Raw genomic sequence first — 24,928 nt, 5'->3', positions numbered from 1 at the left:
TATATATTAGACTATACTAGAGTCTTAAACGATATACGTTGACACATTGCACGAAGTTCACCAAGTCTATCTTAAGCCGGAGCCGGAGCTTCTACATCAGCCCGCGTTTCACCGTTAATTGATTCCAGGCTCTTGAATCCATATACACAAGCTACCAAGATATAAACAACAAGATTCACGCAACTTAGGCCTGCCAGAACCCAGTAATACCGATCCAATCGGCTCGTATTCGACGAATGCTGAAACCAGTTCGGTTTGCCACCCTTCTCACTGATTTTACCCAAGACATGAACTAAAAGCACATTACACCTGAATCCCAAACCACATGCCCCCCAACTAAAAATTTTCAGGCAAGTTCTCATGGATTCAGGAGCCTGATCCTTGAAGAAATTGGAAACACTGTTGTCAAAGAACCAAGTCATGCATGCGAGTAAAAAGTACTGGAAAAGTAGCCAACATACACTCATAGGAATGTTCTCATCAGGCTTGTCAAGTAAATCGTGTCTTCTAATCACATCGAGTCTCCGTATCTCTATTCTTGCTGAGGTTATGCAACACAGAATCGAAAATATAATAACCATTGCAATACCTATCAGGGATGCGTGTTTCTTGGATCCTGGGAAAAACCTGGCAGCCATGTTATTGAAGCAACAGAAGATAACGCGTCTCGCGCAATAAACTGGAATCAGAAGTATCTGAAGTGGGACTGTCCATTTTCCGATTTTGTGGTTCATGTTCTTAGCTTGCTCAAGAAAGAAGGTACTTCCACAGGAGTATACAGCCCCAAATATTATGAAGGTCAGCCACATTGGGAGCATTCGAACCATGATTTTGGCTTCTTCTACTTCTGAAACCGAGCAAAGCCGCCATCTGTTCTTCTTTTGCTCTTCTTTGCTTGTGCCTGGAATGATAATGGCAGCCTTCTCCAGGAACCTGCAAGAGAATTAAGAATGACTAGTTTATTTTAAAACTGTGACACAAGCAAATTCCATGAAGCTAGCTGTCCACTGGTTTTATAATCACCATAATATCGATTCAAATTTTCATGCTAGATCATCTGATGTTGTGCATGTCATATATGCATATTAGTCAGTAAGCATGGACATCAAATATTAATTTATGAGGTGAGAGAGCTTGTCGAATTAATACATCAGCCAACAATTCGCTATGAAGCCGACTGCTCCTTGAGAACTAACTCACAATGGTCCACTTTATGCCGCTTTTACTCATTTTGGTTGTACTTAGCGTATGCACTTTAATTCAGTTTATAATATGAATCCATGCCACACTATCGACATTATCATAATGGTGGCCCTTTTAGTAGTCAACCTATTATCATAATCGTGTTATCGACAGTCTGTGGTTGCCCTTTCCAGGATGCATGGTTCTGAATGAGAGAACCAAAATCAGGCCATATATAAGTTAAAAGGAGGAGGGCTCAAACTCCAAAATTACTGGCTTTTAGATTGGAGATAACATCATCCTTATGCGTCGCTCTTAAGCTCGTCCTGGAGCAGATTTGAGACATGTAACAATGCTATAGTTCATTTCTAGCTTCGAAATGGTTTCAAACACGAATGTTCACCCTCTGACAAACTAATAATAGGCTAAAATTTACAAACCTGAGAAGACGAGTACGAGAAAATCCCTGGCATCAAGTGGAAAGGGTTGGCATATCTTGCAAACAGAGGCCACAAAGACTCTGCACACGTTAGTCAGTGGACTCCCCCGAGGTTCAGCCTGGTAGTATTCACACGAACCGCTGAAAAACCAAAGCGTAGACACAACATTACAAATTGCAGGGATCCCGAATCTGATCGACCAATTGTTTATATATGAAAGTGCAATAGCTCCAACTGCAGGAACATAAAGCACAATAAAACAGCCTTCAAGTTGACATAAATCACAAAATGATCCACTTCCCTCTTTTTCATCGGATTCATCCTCCTGTTCCTTGACGAAAGGATTCAAGGAGACAAGATGACCAGCAATGCCCACAGCCAAAAATGCCAGTCCTGTATAGAACAAAACCTTTTGTGTGTGACCGATACACTGTGGCTCATATAATTTGCACGAACCAGCAAGATCCACGGGTGTCGACATATAAATGAAGCAAATTCCGCCACAAACTTGAGTACTTCAAATAACATAAGAACGGATGGTTCTATGCTACTCAAGTCACGGCAAAATTTGTACAAGTTTTCAAGTAAGATGTTCGTTCAGACGTTTCGGCGTAACATAAAATCTCCCAGTCGGAACTGTATACAAGACTCTACATCCATTCACGCTTGGCTGAAAATGGTACAGAGAAACTAAACCAGTACACATAAAGTTTAATTATATTGAAAACATATTACAGAAGGCCAAATGTCTACCAAAAAGTCGGACAAAGCCCTTCATCACAGCATTCACGCCGATCGCCTTTGCTCTTAAGGATCGAAATTTTTGCAAGAAATCAAGATACCAACTCTCTAAACTCTTCTTGTTTGCGTAGGATTAGAGGTGGTGTAATTTTGACAAGAGTAAGATATATGTATATACTAGAGTCCTTGTATATATATTACAGATTTTGATAAGGTAATTGGTTCTTTAAAAAAAAGATTTATTTGAATATTTCCTTGATAATTGATTCGTTCCTCTTTCTTGCAATCTCTTGATATATTTCCTTCTACCAGCCCTCTACGCGGAGATTGAAGATATGATCACAAAATTTATATAATATAACAATATAAAAAAATAGATATATTCCGGAAGAGTAAAATTATAGCAAATTTCGTAATGATAACAACAGAAATAGAATTATAATAATATTTTAACAAAATTACAAGTAAACCAAAAAAACCGCATATGTATTATTATTACATTATAATACTATTTTTCTTTCCAATATTGTACCATAATTAATTTATTTCATATTATTTATTAATTTATTATAATCATAATATTTTTAATAATATTGTTTAGTTATTTTTAATAATGATAATGTGATAAATTGTATTTCTTATTATTATTATTATTATTATTATTATTATTATTTTATTAACAAAAAAATAAATCTCTTTCTTTATCTATACATATATAACTAGAAGGCTTTATAAAAACCATTTGGTCTTTTGGTATGGTCACACAAAATAAATAATATTTTTATTTATTTATCTATTTTCAAATTCTAAATTATTTTAAATACTAATGCATCGGGAAATACCTGATAAAAACAATGATTTTTAACTATTTCTCATTGTTATCATTCTTAACCCCAAAAAATTGATTTTTTCTACTCTAAATTTATTAAATTTATTTATTGATATTAAGTATAATTTTAAAAAATAATTTTTCGTCACATACATTGTATGTGTAAATATGTTAGTTATTAAGAGTGAGCCTCCTATGAAAACTTTCTTGGTATATCTGGTATGCCAACCACCTTATTACCAAAAATAACCTTGATAAAGTTTACAGGTTAATTATTGCGTTAGTTCGGAGGTTTACCCAGTGTACACCGAGGATAACGACTGCAGGTTCCGACGTTGAAAAAAAATAACCTTGATAAAAGGGTAAAACAGGTGCCAATTATTTTGAATTACTTCACTACAAGAAAAATTGGGATTAACGACAGAATTTAAACATGTTGTCACTAATTTACGACAAAAATAAAAGTTTTGTCACAAATATAAAATAATGACACAAGATTATTTTTTGTCGCAACTAACGACAGATGTTTAAAAGTTGTCGTTAAATGAACGACAAAAATATTATCTCTATGACATGCAGTTGTTGTAAATCAATTAATTTTTTTGTTATCATAGGACGAAACGAATGATCAGTTTCTTGAAGCATCACAACATGATGCTGATGGTGGTGGGTCAACACAGAACCCAACTCCAGATATTCAAAATGAAGTGTATATATTGGCTGTTGGTGGGGTTAAAAAAAAGGAAAGTGTATGGTGTTGGCTCGCAGGCTGAGCTTTTGTATAAAGATGCTATGTCGGGGTGTGACAACTCCGATATTCAAAATGAAGTGTATATATTGGCTATACTTTTTACCGTTGTAAGTGTAAAACAAAATTTCTCAAATTTAAAGCTTTTCAAAATATTTCCTCAATAAACCATGTGAAACGACTCAATCTAATAAAATGGTAGAAATTTTTTTTAAAATAATAATAATAAAATATTCATAATACATATATGGCCATACATATATGGATAAACACTTAAAATAAAAATTTAATTAAAACTTTGATAAATAGCTTAATAAATATTAACCAAGTATTTCAACAATCGACAATAAAACAAAAATCTTGCAACATGCAATACTTGAAATAAAATCCCAAAAACATCAATCCATTCACCATGCGTGCATAAAAAAAACTAATATTTTAAAACCACCATAAAAATATAAATGCGGAAAAAACTTGTTTAAAATAACTGTAAAAAAATCTCATGACATAAGGACAATAACAACATCGGTCATGGGTGCCGTCTGCATGTGAACTTATAGGCCCTCACCGCCAGTCGGAGCTATCGTGTCATCATCATACTCATGTTCACCTGCACCATATAAGCGTAGTGAGCCTAGAAGCCCAACATGTTTTATCTCATAAAATAACAAGGTTTAAAAATCACACAAGCACATAATCATACTAATACATATATTCATCATGAACATGTATACATGATCTTAAAATAATGCATTATAATAAAAATCTTCTATGCCATAACTGTCATCATAAATAAATAAATATGAGCTATATCATAAAATACATAACATAATTGAGCATGACATAATCATAAAAACAGTGTAGGTCATATCCATGAATGTGACTCGTAATCACGAGAGACTGATCAGTCTAAGAACTATCATACGTGACGGTGAATAAATCACCTCTATGCCGGTAGAAGAACTACATGTGTGCCAGTGGTAAAACCACCTCTATGCCGCCACATCACTTCAATTTCCATAAAATATTTTTCATGCTCTAACATTTACATAAAATTCATCATAAAATTATTTCATTTATGCATGCACTTAAAATATATCCGTAATATATATTTAATTAATTTTCATAATATTTATATTTGTACATAAAATAAACTTCATGCATAAAATAAATTAAATATATATTTCGGACTCAATAAATTTTCATGGGATTGTCCAGACTGCTGGTTCTCTAAACTTAAACCCATAATTCTTAAGACTGACCCATTGACTTAATCAAAGCACAAATTTCATAATTAGACCCAAATAATATACTTAAACTCAAATTAACATAATTGGATCCCAAATAAAATATTTAAGCCCAATAACTAGCCCAAGCCCATTATCAATCAATGACAGACCCAAAAGTTCACAAACTGGCCTAATAATTCCATGGGCTCCCAAGCTCATGAAATTTATTGGGCTTACTTAAATAAATATTTTAAGGTCTAAAAATAAAATAATTTAAAGCCCAAATACACTTTTAATAAATAAAAAGGCCCAATAAATATTTAATCTAATTTAGTAACTTAATAGAAATAACCGAGCCCGACTAACTTAACCCTAAATCCGATCCCCCCCAACATACTTACGTGACATGCACAGTTTTGTGCATGCCTCGGCCGTGCAGCAGCAGGCTTTGTGGCCTGCTGCCGGCCCGATCCGGCCACCCACCGGCCGGAGCTCCACCGCTCAGACGTAGCCCACGTCCGGGGGTTCCAACGAGACCAACCACGGTTCCAACCGATCCTCACACAGCCCCGGCAAACCACGCTTCCAGGAAACCCGAAACCGCCGACTTGTAGCAACCCCCAAAAAAAAAAACCATCTGCCTTGACCATTCAAGCCTCTAACCAGCCAGCCTACTCGACTTTAAGGACCCTCAGGCACCCCTCGAACCTGACCCAGCAGACCATGCTTGTCCCATGCCAAGAAAACGTGAGCTGTTCAATATTCAATTCAAGATCTTGCATGCACTCAATGAAAATCAGAATAAAACATAAAAGATCTGCCATAAAAACGTGTATGTAGCTTATATGGTGTTGAAGAAGAGAATTCGACATGCCTTTGTTGAAGGTTTGAATGAAACGAAACCATATCGCGCATACGGGGCTCCGGGACGAATGAATATTCAACTTTGCTCAAAAACCACCAAGGGAAAGGCTATGGTGATCGAATTTCTGGTGGAGAAGATGAAGGAGTGGTGATGGAGGCGGCTCAATGGGGTTAGACGTGGGATTAGGGTAGCAAATTTAGGACATAACTTAATTAGCATAATACATATTAATTAAATTAATTAGCATACCATAAAATACAATTTAAAACTCATAATAAAATATTAATCTTATAATATAATGAAAATCCCGAAATACAATATTTAAGGATTTTTAAAAGTCCTTAAAAGTCAATAAAAAGACTTAATTTGGTGGAAAATGGAATACTATATATATATATATATACTTATAAATATTAAATTTTTCATGGGATAAGACCTTAAAGGTATATAAAAATATCATAAACTATTTTGGATGAAAATCCAACATCTCGTTTGTCCACGGTCCCGTCTACGCGATTAAATAATGCATTTACTCAAAAATCCACAAATTCCATAATTGTGGGTTAAATGCTAAAATAAATTTTTAAACCATGCACATAATTCACATAAAATCACATAAAAATCATTTAACCCAAATTCATAAATTTTAAATAAATTTTTTTCCTAATTATGCATGCGGATTTACATAGGAAAATATCGGGTGCTACACCATGTTATATGAAAATATTGAATGAATTGGTTATGCTATTAATTGAGAAAAAAATTCCTGAACAATTTGATCAATATTGTTTGCTCTAAACTGTTATACGAGTAGTTTTATAGTAATCATTTTGTACATGTTTGATCTTATTACTCAATTAAAATAGAAATATTTTGACTATTGCACATTTCTTAAATCGAAAAATTTATTATTAGTCTAAAAGAATATAAACACACATTATGATTTTGGGGCCTCCTTTAAAAGTTACACTCATGCCCAAAAATTGTTAGGATCGGCCCTGAATACTACTATATATATACTTATAAATATTAAATTTTTCATGGGACAAGACCTTAAAGGTCTATAAAAATATCATAAAATATTTTGGATGAAAATCCAACATCTCGTTCGTCTATGGTCTCGTCTACGCGATTAAATAATGCATTTACTCAAAAATTCATAAATTCCATAATTGCGGGTTAAATGCTAAAATAAAATTTTAAACAATGCACATAATTCACATAATATCACATAAAATCATTTAACCCAAATTCATAAATTTTAAATAAATTGTTTTCCTAATTATGCATGCGGATTTACGTAGGAAAATACCGGGTGCTACACCATGTTATATGAAAAAATTGAATGAATTGGTTATGCTATTAATTGAGAAAATAAATTCCTGAATAATTTGATCAATATTGTTAACTCTAAACTGTTAGACGAGTTTTTTATAGTAATTATTTTGTACATGTTTGATCTTATTACTCAATTAAAATAGAAATATTTTGACTATTGCACATTTCTTAAATCGAAAAAATTGTTATTAGTCTAAAAGAATATGAACACACATTATGATTTAGGGGTCTCTTTTAAAAGTTAGACTCATGCCCAAAAATTGTTAGGATCGACCTTGTTCCTTCTACCTTCCTCTTAAATGCTTGTCTCTTAATCTATTGTGATGTTAAATGAATTTTTATCCCACAAATATTTTTTACCTTTCATTGTTCAATTAAATTTTTTGTCATACACTCTTCGATGTATTGTGTAAATATAAAATAAATTGTGTTTTTTAAGTAATTGTCAAATTTTCACTTTGTCCTTGTGTGAACATTAAAATTGTGAGAATTTAACTTTGAAATGCATATTTTGTTCTTATGCCAATATTTAAAGAAGGTGAGTGGAATTTTTTTCCTCTTATTGTCTCTTAATTTATTGTCATGTTAGATGAATTTTTATCCTACAAATATTATTTTTTCTCTCATTAATCAATTAAATTTTTGTCATGCACTCTTCGATTTATTGTATAAATATAAAATAAATTGTGTCTATCATCCAAATTTTCTTTATTTTTAAATGACTGTCTTAAATTGATGTTTGTATCCATATTTGGAAGTTTTAATGTATCCACCAAACTTTTCATTTTATTTCTACAAAATTAAAAAATTATTTATTCGATAATAACCATGTTTAATAGAAATTGAATGAAAATTAAAAAGTTTAGTTGTCATCATTTAAAAATTAATTAGATAAAAAAATAGTTGATAGCATAAAAATAATTAAAATAATTGTAATAATGTTATCACTCTTTTATTTTAAAAAATGATTGCATATCAAAAATACATTACTAAAATTCAATATTTAAAATATAATATATAATTTTTTATTTAATAATATTTAGGTAAATTTTTTTAAATAAATAATATTTAGTTAAATATATTTTTTTATTAAAATAATTAGGTATGTATAATTACTTACCAATAATATTAATAGCATATAAATAATTTTATTAAATAATACAAAAAATAAATTAAATTTACCAAATATCTAAAACAAAAAACTATATAAAATTTAGCAACCAATGTTTGAAACTTAAATTTAACAAAATATGGGATAATGTATTTTCTCAATATTCATATGAAAATTCATAAAAAAAACATATTAATGTAAAATTAGTTAATACTATAATGATTAATGTTATAATAATTAATGCAAAAAACTTATTTAAAAATTTATAGGATAGAAATTTATAATTCATTGGTGGTGATTTGAAAATTAATTATATAAAAAAATTTATTTATATAAAAATATTAATATAATTACGCTATAAAGTTTTTATTAAAAATATTTAACAAATAATTTTAAAATTTTAAAATTTAGTGGTAAATTGTAAATTTTAAAATAACATAATAGATGATGATGATGATGATGATGATGATGATGATGATGATGATGATGATGATGTGTTTTTTTATAATTTAAATTGTTTAAGTTAAAAAAGTAATTTATATATAGAAAAAAATTAAAAAGGATAACTATTTTGTGAGATTTTTAACCAAAAACATGGATGATTATAATATTGAAGTAAATTAAAATTAGGGATTTTGAGATTGATTAAATATGTGAAAGATGTATATGAATTACTATCTTTTCTATGTTTTTGATTAATTAATTTTTTTGACAGTCAACAAGGTGGACTTTGATCGCTTACATGTACTTGCATCGATCTCATCGTGTTATTTTTGTCATGCTTGGAGGTTTTCTTAGAAACCTTTGTCGTTTAATTGAGTTTCTGGCAAGAATAAGTTGGACTTATCGGTTATTCCAATAATTTTTCAAGATTTGTTCAAAGATATGTTGTCTCATGTTTTTTATTCCGTCAAAGTATATGGTCGTATAATAATATATTTTCATTCAATTCTTTCGACAACCAGTTTTACAATAATGCATTTTTTGTTGAATCTGGGATATGTAACGTTGTAAGATTTAATGAGAGGAAATTAATTTACTTCTTTTTTTATAAAAAAAAACTTCAATATATAACTATCTATAGTAATATCCATGATTTTGAATATTACGCCACATCTTTTATATATAATTGAATTGTTTAATTGCGATATGTATTTCTAAATTTGTTATAACTTATTCTTTTTCATTGATCTAGTTGAACTAATAATTATTTAACATGTATATCAGTTTGAAATAACTTTTTAATTTATTAAAATATATATATTTTACTTATTTAAAATTTAATTATTTTAATCCTTACATACATATATATGCATCTATCTGTTGGCTTCTTAATGTACCATTAATTTTCTTAAAAAGTTGTCATTTTATTAAATCAAAAACCCTATGTTTGAATTTATAACATATATCTTCATATAAAAAATAGTCAAAAATAATATACAATTGTGTAAATATAATTTTTAATAAAATTATATTAATTTACATAATAATTGAAAATACGAAAAAAAAACCAATTTCAAAAGTTAACAAAAAAATTTAGATTTTATTTATTGAACAATTTAACGTATTTTAATTTTATGGGCAACAAATTTTTATGATTTTCATAATAATTTTATTAAAAAACTTATAATTTTAATTTTTTTGATTTCAAACTATTGTAAAAAAAATTAATACTACAAAAAAAACTCCTAAAGACAACATTTTTTTTAAGTTGTCATAGCCTAGTTAAACCTGTTGTAGAATCCACTGTTGTGAAAAAAACGCTTAACGACAATAGTTTTTAAATGTTGTCTTTTTAGTTACGACAACATATGTACAACATTTTTTTAAATGTTGTCTATTAGCGCGATATACAACAAACGCACAACATTTTTAAACTGTTGTTTTTAAGAGTGATAGACAACAGATTCGCAACATTTTAAAGTTGTTGTTTAGCGTGATAGACAACATTGTGACAACAAATTAAAAATGTTGTCATTGACTAAGATTATAGAACTATTTGACAACAAAAAAAAACTGTTGTATTTTTAGTTAAAATTACAACAAATTAAAACTGTTGTGTTTGGCCTTTTTTATATTTATTTTAAAAAACGTGATGTTATATTACACCATGCTAATTTTATTAATTAAAAATAAACATAAAAATAATTGAGCTAATTACAACACTTAGAACTGTAGATAAATAAAAGCACCATCAATTCAAAATTCATCGAACGTAAAATTGATTAATTAAGAACACATGAAATTGAACTCCAATATATATTTATCATAGTTAGATTAGTCACAATATAATGTACCAACAAAAAAATAAAGGCTAACCCACAAACTCCAGTCACGTCTTTACAAAACTCAAAAAGTACCCCTATAAATGTGACCTAGTGAGCACATGAATTCCAAAACATGTTGGTAGCTTGTTTGATCTAATTTCTTTGCCATTGCAAACTACCTACGAAAATAAACAAAACAAACATCAACCATAATTGTTGAAGTGATATTAGTTTGCTAACCAAACATAAATTATAACAATATTCATTTTGGAACAACCCCGAAAAATAATGCACATCTTGCATGTAAAGAAGTTTCAACAGATTGAAGAACATTTAATTAAGTTTGCGCTGGATGAAGCAAATAAAAATGAAGCTTCAGTTGATGATTTGACTCGCGAAAAAAAGAATATAAGAGAAGCGCTAAATGTTTAACTGAAAAATGTGAACTGAAAAATCACTTTCAACTAAAATTCATATTCCTTATTTCATATACAACTCATGACCTCATTTGAAGATGTAGGCTCGGGAGGGACAGTTGCATTTATTGACCGATGTGACTATTTCAGATCATCCAAGTTTTGTATATATATTTTAAAGGCCAAACAAACCAACAAGACATGATAATTCTGTGTATTACATAGAAACTAATTCAACTTCAGAAAACTAAACACACCTCAAAATTGGACACCAGAGAGAAATATCACAAGCAATCTTCATGGCACTCTTACTATAAATTATCCCAGCTGCAATTGAGAATAAAACAAACAAGACTCAACATCAGGAAAAGATCCCACAAATCAAGGGTAATTGGAATTGAAACTATTAGGATGATAATAATAGAGGACTTCTATAATTTACAAATGCATCCAAATACAAGCCACCAATTTTAAATTTATAAATGATTCCAAACATAAAATACAAAAAATACAAGTCTATGCATAACACAAAATTTCACAAACCAAAGGGCCTCAAAACAGCAATATTACCTCAACAGTAAACCCAAAGCATATACCAAATCATCTCAATTGCATAAATTAAGAATTTATAATTATAGGAAAAAAAAGAAGAGGTTCTAAAGTACATACCTAGTCGTAAATATGATCTTGAATGCATTCGGCCAGCTCAGACCGTACCTCATCAATTTCTTCCCGAGAGTACTCCTTTTTTGTGAACTGGGAACACACGCATAAATTATATTGGAGAAAAACAATCATTATTGAATTTGGAAAATAATAAATATATAACTTAAAATTATTTCAGAAAATAAATATAATATTACCATTTCTCGTAGTGAATCACCCTCGATAGTTGCATCTTTTTTAGTAATTTGTCTCATAAATCTCAATACGTAATAACCACATTGTTTTGCGTCTGGTTGACGAGGAGCCTATGTTAACAAATGTCAAATTATTAATGATAAATATACAAAATTAAAATATTAAATCTAAATATAAGTGCGCATACCTGTATTACTACCCATTGCACATGTTTTCTTCCTTTCCTCCCTTTGTTTGAGTTAAACAATCTTAACGCCCTACGTATATAGATTAACAAGAATTGATATATAAGTTTTTTGTTGAATATATTCAATACTGAATAAAAACTGAATGTGAGCTCACATTTCAACAAAATATTTCCAATCCTCATCGCGAATGCGATGACTTAAAGAATCAAACAGATAAACCACCTCCTTGTAAGGTTCAATAACAGTGAGAATCCAATGGCCACTACGCAAAAACACATAATTAGTGCACAAAATTGACTTAATTGTTCAAAAAGAAATTTAAAGTGAGACTGTCATTTTTATTTACCTGCTACAACTTGGTACCAAAATCAATTGATTTACCAATGCACTACTCAGCCTATCCGCTAGAGAACTCGCCCTCCGGTTCAACTGTTCAGTTTTACCTGTTTTGTCGTATATGGTTCTTTGCCAATTCGGGATGCTGTGTGGATTTACAAATATGAATTTATCAATCTTGTTTTCTTTCACCATCTTTTGATAAAGATACCTACCAAATTAAATACATATTATATACTAATAATAAACTAATAAAATAACAAACAATGTTTAAGTGAATCGAAGACTTACCATACGTAGACAACCACACAGTTTCCAGTAATTTCCTCCAAGTGATACAAAGGATTAATGTCCTCTAGATGCAAGTTAAGTTCATAATAATCCTCAAATACTCCATGATCTAAAAGAAAAGACAATTTCCTTCCATTGTCAAGAGCACGCTTACAGTAACAGTACAACAGGCGCGCTGATCTTGGCACATTTGATGCCAAATCCTTTCTGTTTTCTTCATGACAAATTTTCTTCTTCATAAGATTCTAATAATTATAATTGTAAACATGTCAGCAAAAATTCATAAATATTTCATCAGTTCATAAAGATACATTTACCTCTTGCACTACTATCAAGTCTTTTGGCCAAGCCACGTGTGTTCCTACGGCATCACCAACATTTCACATTCATTGGGAATCGGAACTGGCAAACGTGCCGATTTCTCTAGTGCTATGTCAATGGATACACACATGCAATTTTGAGGTAATGGAATACCATGAAGCAATTTAGATGCTCCATTGAGCTCGACAACTGTTCCATAAGCAACATCCATGCCAGATTCCAATGTTAAAACAACTGATTTTTCCTACAAGTTAGAAAGTCGTGTTAATTAATTGTTCTAACTCTTTTTCAATATCTATTTCAATAAATTAAAGTAATAAATATAATTGAAAAATAACTTTATACCTGTAATGCAGTAGATTTCTCCACAATTTGTATGTCAATTAAAATCATCCAAATCTTCATCAATATGAAAACTCTTTTCAACTTTCAGTTGGTTTTCATTTAAGTGTGGTAACTTTACTGAGCAACTGCCTTTGTCATCGATCTCATTTTCCCATCCACTTTTTTTGTAGACAACTGCTTCTAGTTTCTTTATCCGTTCATCTTGTTCTGAGATTATTTTCCTAGCCTCAATTGACTCCTTCTTTTGTCGTTCATCTTGTTCTGCGATTAATTTCTTGGCCTCAATCAACTCCTTCTTTTGCTCAATCATTAGACTTTTTTCAACACCATCATTCCTCCATATTCTACCAACATTAAAATATAATGTTGGAGTGATATGACCTCCAATAGCTCTCACACGACCACCTTGCTCTCTTGAATCAAGTGCTTTCGTAAGTATGTCTTCTTTCGGCCCTATAATTTGCAATGTTCCCTCATGCTTTTTTTGTATGTACTCATCCTGTCATTCACATGAAATAAAAAAATAATTACCTTACAGTGTTTTACTTAGATAATATACTTGATTTTTATGCATTCTTTTCTTACAATCTTGTCCACTGCCATGTTCAACTCATCGCCATCGAATCCCCCTTCTTTATTAATCCGACCTTTCTTCCATATAATCGCCCTATTGACCTCATCATCGTCACATAATTCATTTGTCTACAAACAAAGAAAATGATATATGTCAAATATTCATTTGCCAACAAATAAGAAAAATCCAATGCACATGAAATTATTGGATAATATCTCAAATACCTCATGGTTACATTATTCTTATATCACAAATACAATATGAAATGATAGGCAAGACAATTAAAGTTCAAATTCATTAATTTTGAAAAATAATTACTATTTCTTCAGCATAGCGTGCATATCCTTTACGAGAAAGGCGATGGGGGTATACGTTATGCTTTCTTGCATCCTTCTGTTTGTCACTCAACAACTAGTCAAGTGAAAAATTCAACAAATCAAATTATTATAATTTCTCAAATACTTCATATTCAAATGACTCCCTACTAGGAGTTGCAAGTACAACACTCCATGGAGGATCTTCAATGTAAAATACTTGCTTTGTTTGACTGCCCAAGATAAAAGAATCAGATTTGAATCCGATTCTATTGAGATTTACCTCTGCCAAGAAAGTAGAAAAATAATGATAAATAACATTAATTAACATGCAGATGAAAAAATTAATATCTCAAGCAACTTGATACATTAAATCACAATTAAAATCACAACTTGATACATTCAAAAAGCTTATGTAAATGATAAAGCGATCTGGAAGGAGAAAATACTCAATCAATATCCTATTGCACAACTGTATCTTTATATACAAAGAATTATCATACACACGAGTCTATGACTTAGTTGAAACTTTTCTCTTATGACCATTTCAAATGATTAGCTGCCACTTATGATCTAATTATAAAAACGATTATTATTATTACATTACGATTATTACATTCTTGACGGTGGAATTCTTACTCTTTTTTTTATTCTTCCCCTAGCATACATAGCCCGGATGACTTTCAAATTTGGTAATATAATATATATATACATTAAAAAATGGTTATAACTAAAACAAGTAAAATACCATTATTTACTTTTATGTTTTGCCAAAAACAAAACCAAAAAGAAAAATGAAGAAGAAAAAATAAAGTACCTTAAATAAATTAGCTGTCAGGTCCGATTTGGGAGCTGCAAAATAAATGAAACAATAGTTACCAGCAAACATTCGTCATAACTGTAAGCAAGAAAATCAAATAAAATGACAACATGCACATATACTTCAAGAAGGCTGTTGTGTATGACAACATGCACATATAGGTTTTTTTGAAATTTTATTTTAATACTGTTCAATAATGTTATTTTTAGCATATTCCGAAATCTTTTGCTTTTTATTTAAAAAGAAATCGAAAGTTGTTAATATGACCCATGAATGGTGGTGGTAATCACAAGTGTCTAAAGAAATATGCAGACTTTCGTTTGAAAAATTCAGGCAAGTGGAAATTGTTACAAGAAATTCAGACAAGTGGGAATTTGTTTGAGATATATTTAATTCACAGTGGGAATTATGAAATAATTTCATTTTTTCTTTTCCCTCTTTTGGAGGCATTTTCTGAGGGACAAAAAGATAATAATAAAGTGTCCTGTGTCCCTTTCTTTCGAAAATTCCAACAAAAATTTCTCCAAAGAATTGGTCAAAACTCTACATATAAAGTAATTTTTTTTTATAAAAAGAAGAAAAGAAAAGAAGAAACCCAGAAATGAATTAAGCCAATAGCCATCCTCAAAACAAAACATAGCTAGGAAAAGAAGAAAAGAAACACACAGGCATGCACTATCAAAACCCAGAAATGAAATGCACGAAGAAGGAATACTCGTCCGATTACAAACCCAAACCTTTTGATCGGCATTCTCACCCAGAAACATTTTGCTGAGCAAAAATCGAGAGAGCAGAAACATTAATCGGCATTCTTAGCGAACCACCTTTAAACTGAGATAACATAGATAAATAAATTCAACTAAAAACTCAAAAATTACAAAAATACTCGTCCGATTAAAAACCCAAACCTTCACAAAATCCTATTTGGGCGAAAGCTTTAATCCTAGCACATTAATCGCATAAATTTGTTTACACCAAAATAAGAACCCTAAAAAATTGCTCCTATACATAACACATCTGAATCCATGAATATTCCAACACCTAAACTATAAATCGGTAAAGATTGTACCTTCGAGTCGCAGAGCTAGCAAAGGGAGTAAGTGTAATTGTGAAGAAACCAAAAGCAGGGAAGGGGAACTCGAAGGAGGTCGCCGCCGCGGTCACCGCAACCACCGTCGAAGCTGTCGGACAGAAGATCGAAGAAAAGGCGGAAGAAACGTGGTGAGAAATTTGGGGCTGAGGTCTACGTTGTGTTTTTTTCTGAGTACTTGAAACTTTTTTTTAGTGCAGACCCGTTGTGTTGGTAAGCTTCTATCAATTTGTGTGAGCTAAAATATTATTATTTATTTATATAAAATTGTTTTAATTAAAAAAAATTATTTTAATTAAAAGACATCATTTTTTACAACAATTGTTTAAAAAATGTTGTCTTTAATTCCAAAAAACACTCTCATTAACAACATTATATAAAAACTGTTGTAGTTTATATAAAACATGTTGTCGTAGCTAAAAAAAAAGGTAAATGACAACAATTTTTAAAATATTGTTGTCTTTGATACTAAAAAACGCTCAACAAAAACATTTTTATTAAAAAATGTTGTTGAAAGGTGGAAGACAACAGTTTACCCTTAAAAATGTTTTCTATTGACTGTTGTAAATTGAGGATTTTCTTGTAGTGTAATGACTTAAGAGAGTATTTAAATCTTGTTCGAAAATGAAAAAAAAAGTCCTAAGATAAAAATGATAATTAAAAAGTGCAAATATAAAAATACATTTTGAAGATAAAATAAAGTGAGATAGAGAGGAGACAAGACAAGATAGAAGAAAGAGGAGAAAGAGGAGAAAGAGAAAATTTGTATGTAAATCATGAGTTTTAAAAATACATCAAATCTTTGGGTTGGATCAAAGAAAATGGTAGATAATTTATAGTTTTACTTTATGTTTTAATGTTAATGAATTCGTTCAATTTGTTATCAGTTTTGAATATTGGTGGATTTTTATAAGATTTTTGAAAGTAAAGATCAAAAATCAATTGGCTTTTTAAAACTTTAGGAAAATCTGTTTTTAATTGTGCTAGAATTTTGTAGAAAATACAAAAGTCCGGATTGGAAACAAAAGTTAAATTTTTTAATTAAGTGACATTGTTTGAAGAAACATTGTAGTGTCATTTATTGATTGTTCTATTGAGAAATACACCGACATGCACACTTGTAAATTAATTTAAGATATTCATTTTAATATTTTTATATTTATTAAACGTATTTTATATTGTAGCGACCATGTACACTGGAACAAAAAAAACATATTTTATCACCCAAGAAAATAAGATCACAAATTTTTCTTTCAAATTAGACAATTATTTCTCATATAAAAATGTGACGCTTTAAATAATTGAAGATGGTTTTGAGAAATTAGAACAATGAAAGATAAATGTTATAGATAATTAAAATCAAATACTAATAAATGTATAAAATACAAAATGATGATAAGAGAAGAACAAACACAAATAAAACAACAAAACCTTATAAAGAGAATCAAAGTCATTCGTGATCTCCAAAATGGTTATCGCAATGATTCAAGATATATAACGAGATGATTGATGATTTTAATAGAAGAATCAAGAAACTCAAATAAAAAAACAACATAGTCATGATTTAAAAGTAAAATTAAGTGGCATAAATTTATAATACTTTTTAATATCGAGAATTTAGAATGAATACCATGCTTTTTATTCAAATTTCAATGGACAATGAAAATTTTGTTTTTTCAAATAAATCTACATAAATATTTAATTTATCTTTAAATTCTTATAATTTCATCTTTTCAGATCGTATAACATGTGCAACGCACATCCTACTAACTAGTATATGGAAATGGAACGTGCAACTATTTCCTTCAAAATAATTTGAAGCCAACACTTACATTTACATGGAAGAAACTGCTGCTTGGCAAATCCAATATTCATTTGATTATTGGGCCATTTGCAGCATGGCTCTGTAAGAATTCCAAATTCACATATGTTTTTTTTTTCCTAAAAATTTTCTTCATGACTTGGGGATTTTAATAATGTTTCATGCTTCATTTAACAATTTTTTATCACATTTTTATTTATGGTTATTTGATGCTGTATGAATAACTACACATGTTGCGTTTTTAAATAAGTCTCATGATATACAACACAAAATCCTCCATCTTTGAGAAAGCAAGTGCAACCGAAGTTCAGAAAATTTTTCAAGGAACAGAAGAGCGACGTCAGGAGGGAATATATGCGTATTTGTAAGAATATATTTGTTTATTTTACAAGATTTTTTGTAAATTATTTTGTTAAATAATATCTTTTCATTTACTATATTATTATATTTGATAATAATATATTTGCTCTCAATTTTAGGTGTAAGTAACAACTAACAACCCGTCATAATGGTTCTTATCCACACTAAGAATTGATGTCATCAACTGTTTTGTTGGTGTTTGGAATTTTGTTTTAAAAAAACCTAAGCCGAATATTATGAAGATGGTAATATCACGCAGAATGATTAATGAATGGAAAAGAAGCAACACGTGATTTAGATGAAACATCTGCATGTGGCGGTCATGAAAATTCCATGCAGTCACTTTACCTGAAAAACCTTATAAATAAAGATTTAGAACCACTTGAAAAGGAGGAAAAGATTGTAGCTATACCTGTATATAAAAAAAATTATTAAAATGAGATGAAAACTTATAAAAATACATGCATGTGCTAAGAAAATTGTAGCACACAAAGTAACTTACCTATGTACGCTTCCAGTCATAATCCACAGTTCTATAACATGCAGGAATAAGTATCCAAATTCATGCAAAGGCATGAAACTGTCATTAATATAACACGACAGGAAGAGCTCATGATATACAAGTTAATTAAACAAGTTCTTAGTAAGCACAAGCACTAGTGTGGGTGAAAACAACAGTGGTAAAAGAATATTATCAAATCTACAGAATATAGGACAAAATTAATATCAAATCTAATGAAACAAAACAACGGTAATGATTCGGTTTTGCCCTAATCCTTCCAAAGTCCTAACAAATTGAACAATATGTCTTTCAGATTTGGTTTTGCCCCTGAATTTTATGTTGGAAGCAGATATATATCAACAATACAAAGGTGTTTTCCGCAATTCCAAGCTCAGAAATCTAATGTTAACCTCAATCAACACGTTGATATATAATTTCTTTGTCTTGAAGTAAAACTCTACAATAACCGTAAAGGGAAGTAAAGAATATTTTAAAATATATTATTTTTTTATTGTTTGATAAATCTGTAAATATAAAACCTAAATTAATTAATTATGTCAAAGTAGTTCAAAAGAAGTAGCAAAATTGTCCGCGAACCGCGCAACTAGAAACGACACAATTAATTAAATAACTAATTCGGGGAGCTGTAGTGCCTTAATATTGCCAATCTCCTTGGGTATGCTGCCACTAATATTGTTCCACATGAAGTCCCCGGTGAACGCCAACATATATACTCATTGAATTGAGCAGTACCGAGTGAACAATATAATTGTTAAGAACATAAACAAAAACGAGTGGAGAAAAGATGATCACTAACAAAATTTTTGTTTTCGGTAGCAAGCCAAGCTCTGGAGCTAATGTTCCAGACAGATTCAATCTCATCAAGCGCCTGATCAGGAGATAATTGAAACCAATAAGATGCAAGACACTCAAATATACCAAGTCATGCAGTTGGATTTTGTTTTTTCTAGTGAAAATCTATATACATGCAGTCAATAAATAAAACTAGCTAGCCTAAGCGGTTATTTAACATAATTTTATGCACAATAACACTATCTGATCCATGGACATGAGTGAAAATTGTTAAAAAGTACAAATTAAAAGGGATTAAAAATCATAGGAACGAAAGAAATTAAAAAAAATTAACCACATACAGTTCTTGGACGTGCATGAAACCATCAGTTTGATTTAAAAATCATTTCGCCCCAGTCCAATATGAGGTACAAGGATCGTGCTTCTGGCTCCAGTTGAGATACTTGAAATTATCATTCAATTTATGACGAACTCCCAGTAATACGGTCACTGCACTAGTTAATTAATATGAATTAAGCCGTGACAAGCTCTAGCTATAATTAATGGTGACGTACAATCATGCACATTAATTATCATAACCTTCATTTGGATCAGTAAGTTGCTCATAGATAAGTAGAGGAGGAGACCAACGACATACTGAGATAGTAACAAATATTAATCCCACAACCCATACTTTCTTCTCATCCATGAATCGAATTGATTCTACTGCATTGTGATTATTGATGAAGAAAAGAGAGAGAAAAATCAAACGAGTTCGGAAATTAATTAATGAAAAGTGAACAATTAATTTTCCTAGTCAGATTATTAAATTAAAGTCCAACGTGGTAGAAATGCATACAGTGATGAACATGTCTAATCAAGTTACGAGTCGGGTGGTGACATATATAATATATATTTGCTAGTGGGACTTGGGGGAACTAGTCTAGTAAAAAGATTTGAAGAAATCAATCATTATTATTATTAAACAAAACAATCACAATCGCAATACAACAACATACTCCATCACGAAGTATTTAGATGCTAGTTAGTAAAACAAACCCAAGTATAAAGTGCAATAAGAATGAAAAAATTTGCACAGGACATCAACTTGGAGGGCGCGGCGCAATAGTTGCTCAGGGAATATAAGAATTCTTCGTTGGCATTTTCTGTAATCATCTTGGACATGGAATCAGGATTGGGGTTAAGAACAGCTCGAAAACCTCACTGCGCGGCTGGTGTATGGAGGCAATAACAGTCCGCCCGTCTCGGGACAAAGCTCGCAACATTTGTGTAAAAAAAAATGCAGAAACACTGCCACAGAATCAAACAAACCTGGGTTTTAATGAGCGATCACCTGTCGAGTCCACTGGACGTTGGTTCGTCGAAGAAAAATCGAGCAGCTCGGTCGTGCAAGTACCGAGTTGAAGCCTTCCGATTCCAACCATAATCGAGATCTCCAAGCACTAAGCAACCTACATCGGTGGACGTCGCACCTTCTCCGATGACGTACGGCAGTGGCGAAGAAAAATCGAAGGGAGGAGATGGAATCGGGTTGGGCGATTTTGGGGATAGGTTTTCATGGAATCGGGTTGGGCGATTTTGGGGATAGGTTTTCTTTCTTTTCTTTTTTGACGGTAGGTTTTGTTTTTTTTTATAATAATAATAATAATAATAACATAAGGGGTAAGTGAATATGTATATGTATTAGAGGTATAAATAAAATAATTTAAAAAGTGTTATAAAAGACAACGGTTTTACGAAACTGTTGTCTTTTCACCTAAAAAAAACTCATAGACAACAGTTGATAAAAACCGTTGTCGTATGTCCAAAATAAACGCTTATAGACAACAGTTTTAAAGAACCGTTGTCTTTTACCCCCAAAAGACAACGGTTTTAAAAAATCTGTTGTCTTTTTTATTGAGAAAACGCCCAAAGACAACGGTTTTAATTAAAACCGTTGTTATAGGGTAAAAGACAACGGTTTTATGTTAGTGTTGTTAATTAACATTTTTCTTGTAGTGTATATTGAGTAAATCTCATGACGATCTGACGAATATCTGTGAGACAACTCGACACGATGATCCCAATCCGTAGTTGATGTGAAAATAAGTATTTTTTATATAAAAAAAGTATTTATTATGATGTGAGAATCTGCAACATTTGTTATTTTTCGGTACACAGGCTAACATAGTAGCTTGCAAATTATGCAATCCAATTAAACTACATTGAGCAAGTCAAGTGAGATAAACTCATCCGAGAAAATGCGTTTGTTCGATTCTAGTAGGCCTAGTTTTAAATCTATGATTTGAAAATGCACAAATGCAATCAATCACATCACACTAAAAACTAATTACCAAACATATAAGTATCATTATGTTCATCATATTACTAATATATGTATAATTCATCTCATCTCATCTCACGTTCTTCTCATCGTATTATTTATCTATATATTAACTATTTATTTTACATAAATCAAATTATTAATTATTTATAATACATCAATCAAATAATTAAATTTAAATTACTATATTACCCCTTATAAATAATATAATTTTTACTAAATTTATTGTTAAAAGGACAAAATAGTCATTTCATATTTTTATATAAAATTTAATAAATCAAATCAAATAAAATATATATAATCTATCAATCAAATTCAATACTATTTTAACTATTATTTCTTATTTTTTTTTATTATATTATATTATATTATTTATCTATGTATTACTTATACCATCACTCAAATCAAACGATCTGTTTGATGAGATAGACATTGTATATTATAAAAACCATATGATTATTCATATGTTTGAATTGGACGTTGAATAATAATTGATAAATATATAATAATACAATTGATTTGAATGATTAAATTTGAGATAAAACCATAAATGACATTTTTAGCCTTTTAAATGAAGGATATATGAAGGGTAACATTGTAATTTGACATATGATTGATGTGAAATAAATAATTAATGATTTTATTGATTTAAAATAAATAATAAATACTAAAATTTGAAAACTAAACACGATATGAGATCGGTAAATAATATTACTAACTTTGCATGCCGCGGAAAGCACATCCCATACGTTTTTAAAGAAAACAAATAATATTCTCCACACCTAAAAGCTTGCTCCTTCAACGTTCATCTTTTTCTTTAATTTGCTCATGATTTGTTTCTTTACGCCAATAAAAACAAGCCACGAAAATGTATGTAACAAGGTTTACAGAGTTCTTATATTAGCTATTACGAAATTGAATTTGAAGCTAACTCAATCCAAAGACTAGTTCATAGGGATATGATTGTCTTTATTTATATATTAAACTGAAAGACATGTCTTTATGGAAAATTTACTCAAACGATGTGGAATACATGCAATTAACACAACTCGAATGAAATGACAAGAACGTTGAGATATTACCCATGCCCAATTATGTATGGACGTACAGTCCAATTACAACAGTCCAACACATTGTATAGTTAATAAAACATTCTCCACCTCATAAGCTAGCTCCCTGCTTCTGCTTCACAATTATTATCCATCCGTTTCTTTTGGTCTGCTTCTTTGCGCCAATAAAAACAAGCCACAAAAATGTATGAAGCAAGGTTTGCCGAGCTTATCATAGCCAAGAGCCAATAATACTTATCCAAGCGACTCATATTTAAGGTAGTCTGAAACCAATCTTTGCTCCCATCATTAATTTGCATGATCCTATTCACAAAAATAACACTGAACATGTACCCCAGACCGGACACTCCTTTGCTGATGTACTTGAGGTAGCCTTCCAATGACTCGGGAGCCAGCTGGTTTCTGTAGAAGGAGACGACACCACTCTCGAATAACGAATCCAACGCGAACTCATGTGAACTACTTCATTATCCAACTTGTGTTCTCTATAGACTTTTAATCTCGTGCCTTGTATTTCGGCAGCTGTTACACAACATAGCACTGAGTGAATCATGGCCAAACCAATGACTATGCGGGGTGCGTGCATATTTATCGTTTTTAAAAAACCCACGTGTAGATAGGTGTACTTCTGCTTCACCAGATTATAGAACAATAAAAACATCGGATGAGGGACACCCCATTTTCCATGTGAGTTGCTTGCTCCACGAAGTAAGTGTTTGCGTGGGAAGATACGAACCCGACCACTATGAAAGTTAGCCATAATGGAACCATTCGAATCACAATTTTTGCTTCTTCTACTTAATTCTGATACTTTGCAAAGTCTCCATTTATCATTTGCTTGATCCTCTTGGCAGCTACCTTCCACTAAAATGGCAGCCTTTTCTAGGAAACTGAGTAAAAGCAAAACAAATTCTATTATATTAATTAACCAATGCAGTTTTCGTAGCTAGCTAATAACAAGAAAGCAAGCAGATTTATCATTTTCATCCCTCGTCTGTGATAATAAGTGTTTTTCACTTCTTCAGCTGACTCGTCTCCATAATATAAACTTCTCTTATCAAGCGGAAGTGGCTGTGATCTATTGTGAGCGGACGCCACCAATTAAGACTCTGCACACGGCGGTCAGTGGACTGCCCTCCGGAGATTTTCTTTTGTAATCACGGCCGCCGCTCAAGAACAGAAGCATCGCCACGACAGCGCAAATTGTAGGGATCCCAAATCGGAGTGACCATGCTTTTATGTACGGAAGTGCCAAAGCTCCAGTTAGATAACAAAGGCCTGCCAAAATGATATGTGATATCTGCAGACGATGCTTTATATTTATATGCTCGTCGTCAGGTTTTACGATCTGTTCTACGATGAATCTTTACGCAGAGACGGAGATGCCGGAAGTTCCGACAGCTACCGATGTCATACCGGTGTGTCCGCCGCCTGTGGCACGGCAATGCGTTAACAATAAAGTTCATGGTTTCAAAGTTCACTTGAGGAGTTGCTCTTGATTACGGGTTTTTTTTTTAATCCTTTTTAGTTTAAACTTATTAATTTGAGCAAATAATAATATTTAATAATTATTATAATAAAATAAAACTAAAATTTTGTACTATAAATTAGTGTATAATCGTAGGTTTGTTTGGTAGAATCAAGATTTGTTTCTTTATTATTTTTTTCAATTGACAAAACAGTAATAATAATACTACTAACAATTAATGAAATTAAAAGTAAGGAAAAAAAA

General features: G+C 30.9%; 1 long non-coding RNA gene and 1 pseudogene across 1 annotated transcript; both read right to left on the bottom strand.

Moving 5' to 3' along the window:
* LOC140888241 (uncharacterized) lies at positions 1-16,026 on the bottom strand (annotated as a pseudogene).
* A 3,684-nt stretch (positions 16,027-19,710) lies between these two features.
* LOC140893036 (uncharacterized) lies at positions 19,711-21,371 on the bottom strand. The gene is made up of 3 exons (XR_012152983.1): positions 20,383-21,371; positions 20,145-20,292; positions 19,711-19,879 (listed from the first exon to the last, which is right to left on the bottom strand). It is a non-coding gene; the product is annotated as an uncharacterized lncRNA (long non-coding RNA).
* Between the last annotated feature and the right edge of the window lie 3,557 nt (positions 21,372-24,928).

Source organism: Henckelia pumila, chromosome 3, assembly GCF_033568475.1.
Source record: "Henckelia pumila isolate YLH828 chromosome 3, ASM3356847v2, whole genome shotgun sequence".
Lineage (NCBI taxonomy): Eukaryota > Viridiplantae > Streptophyta > Magnoliopsida > Lamiales > Gesneriaceae > Henckelia > Henckelia pumila.
The sequence above is the reverse complement of the archived record's forward strand: the minus strand, read 5'-3'. Positions and strand labels throughout refer to the sequence as shown.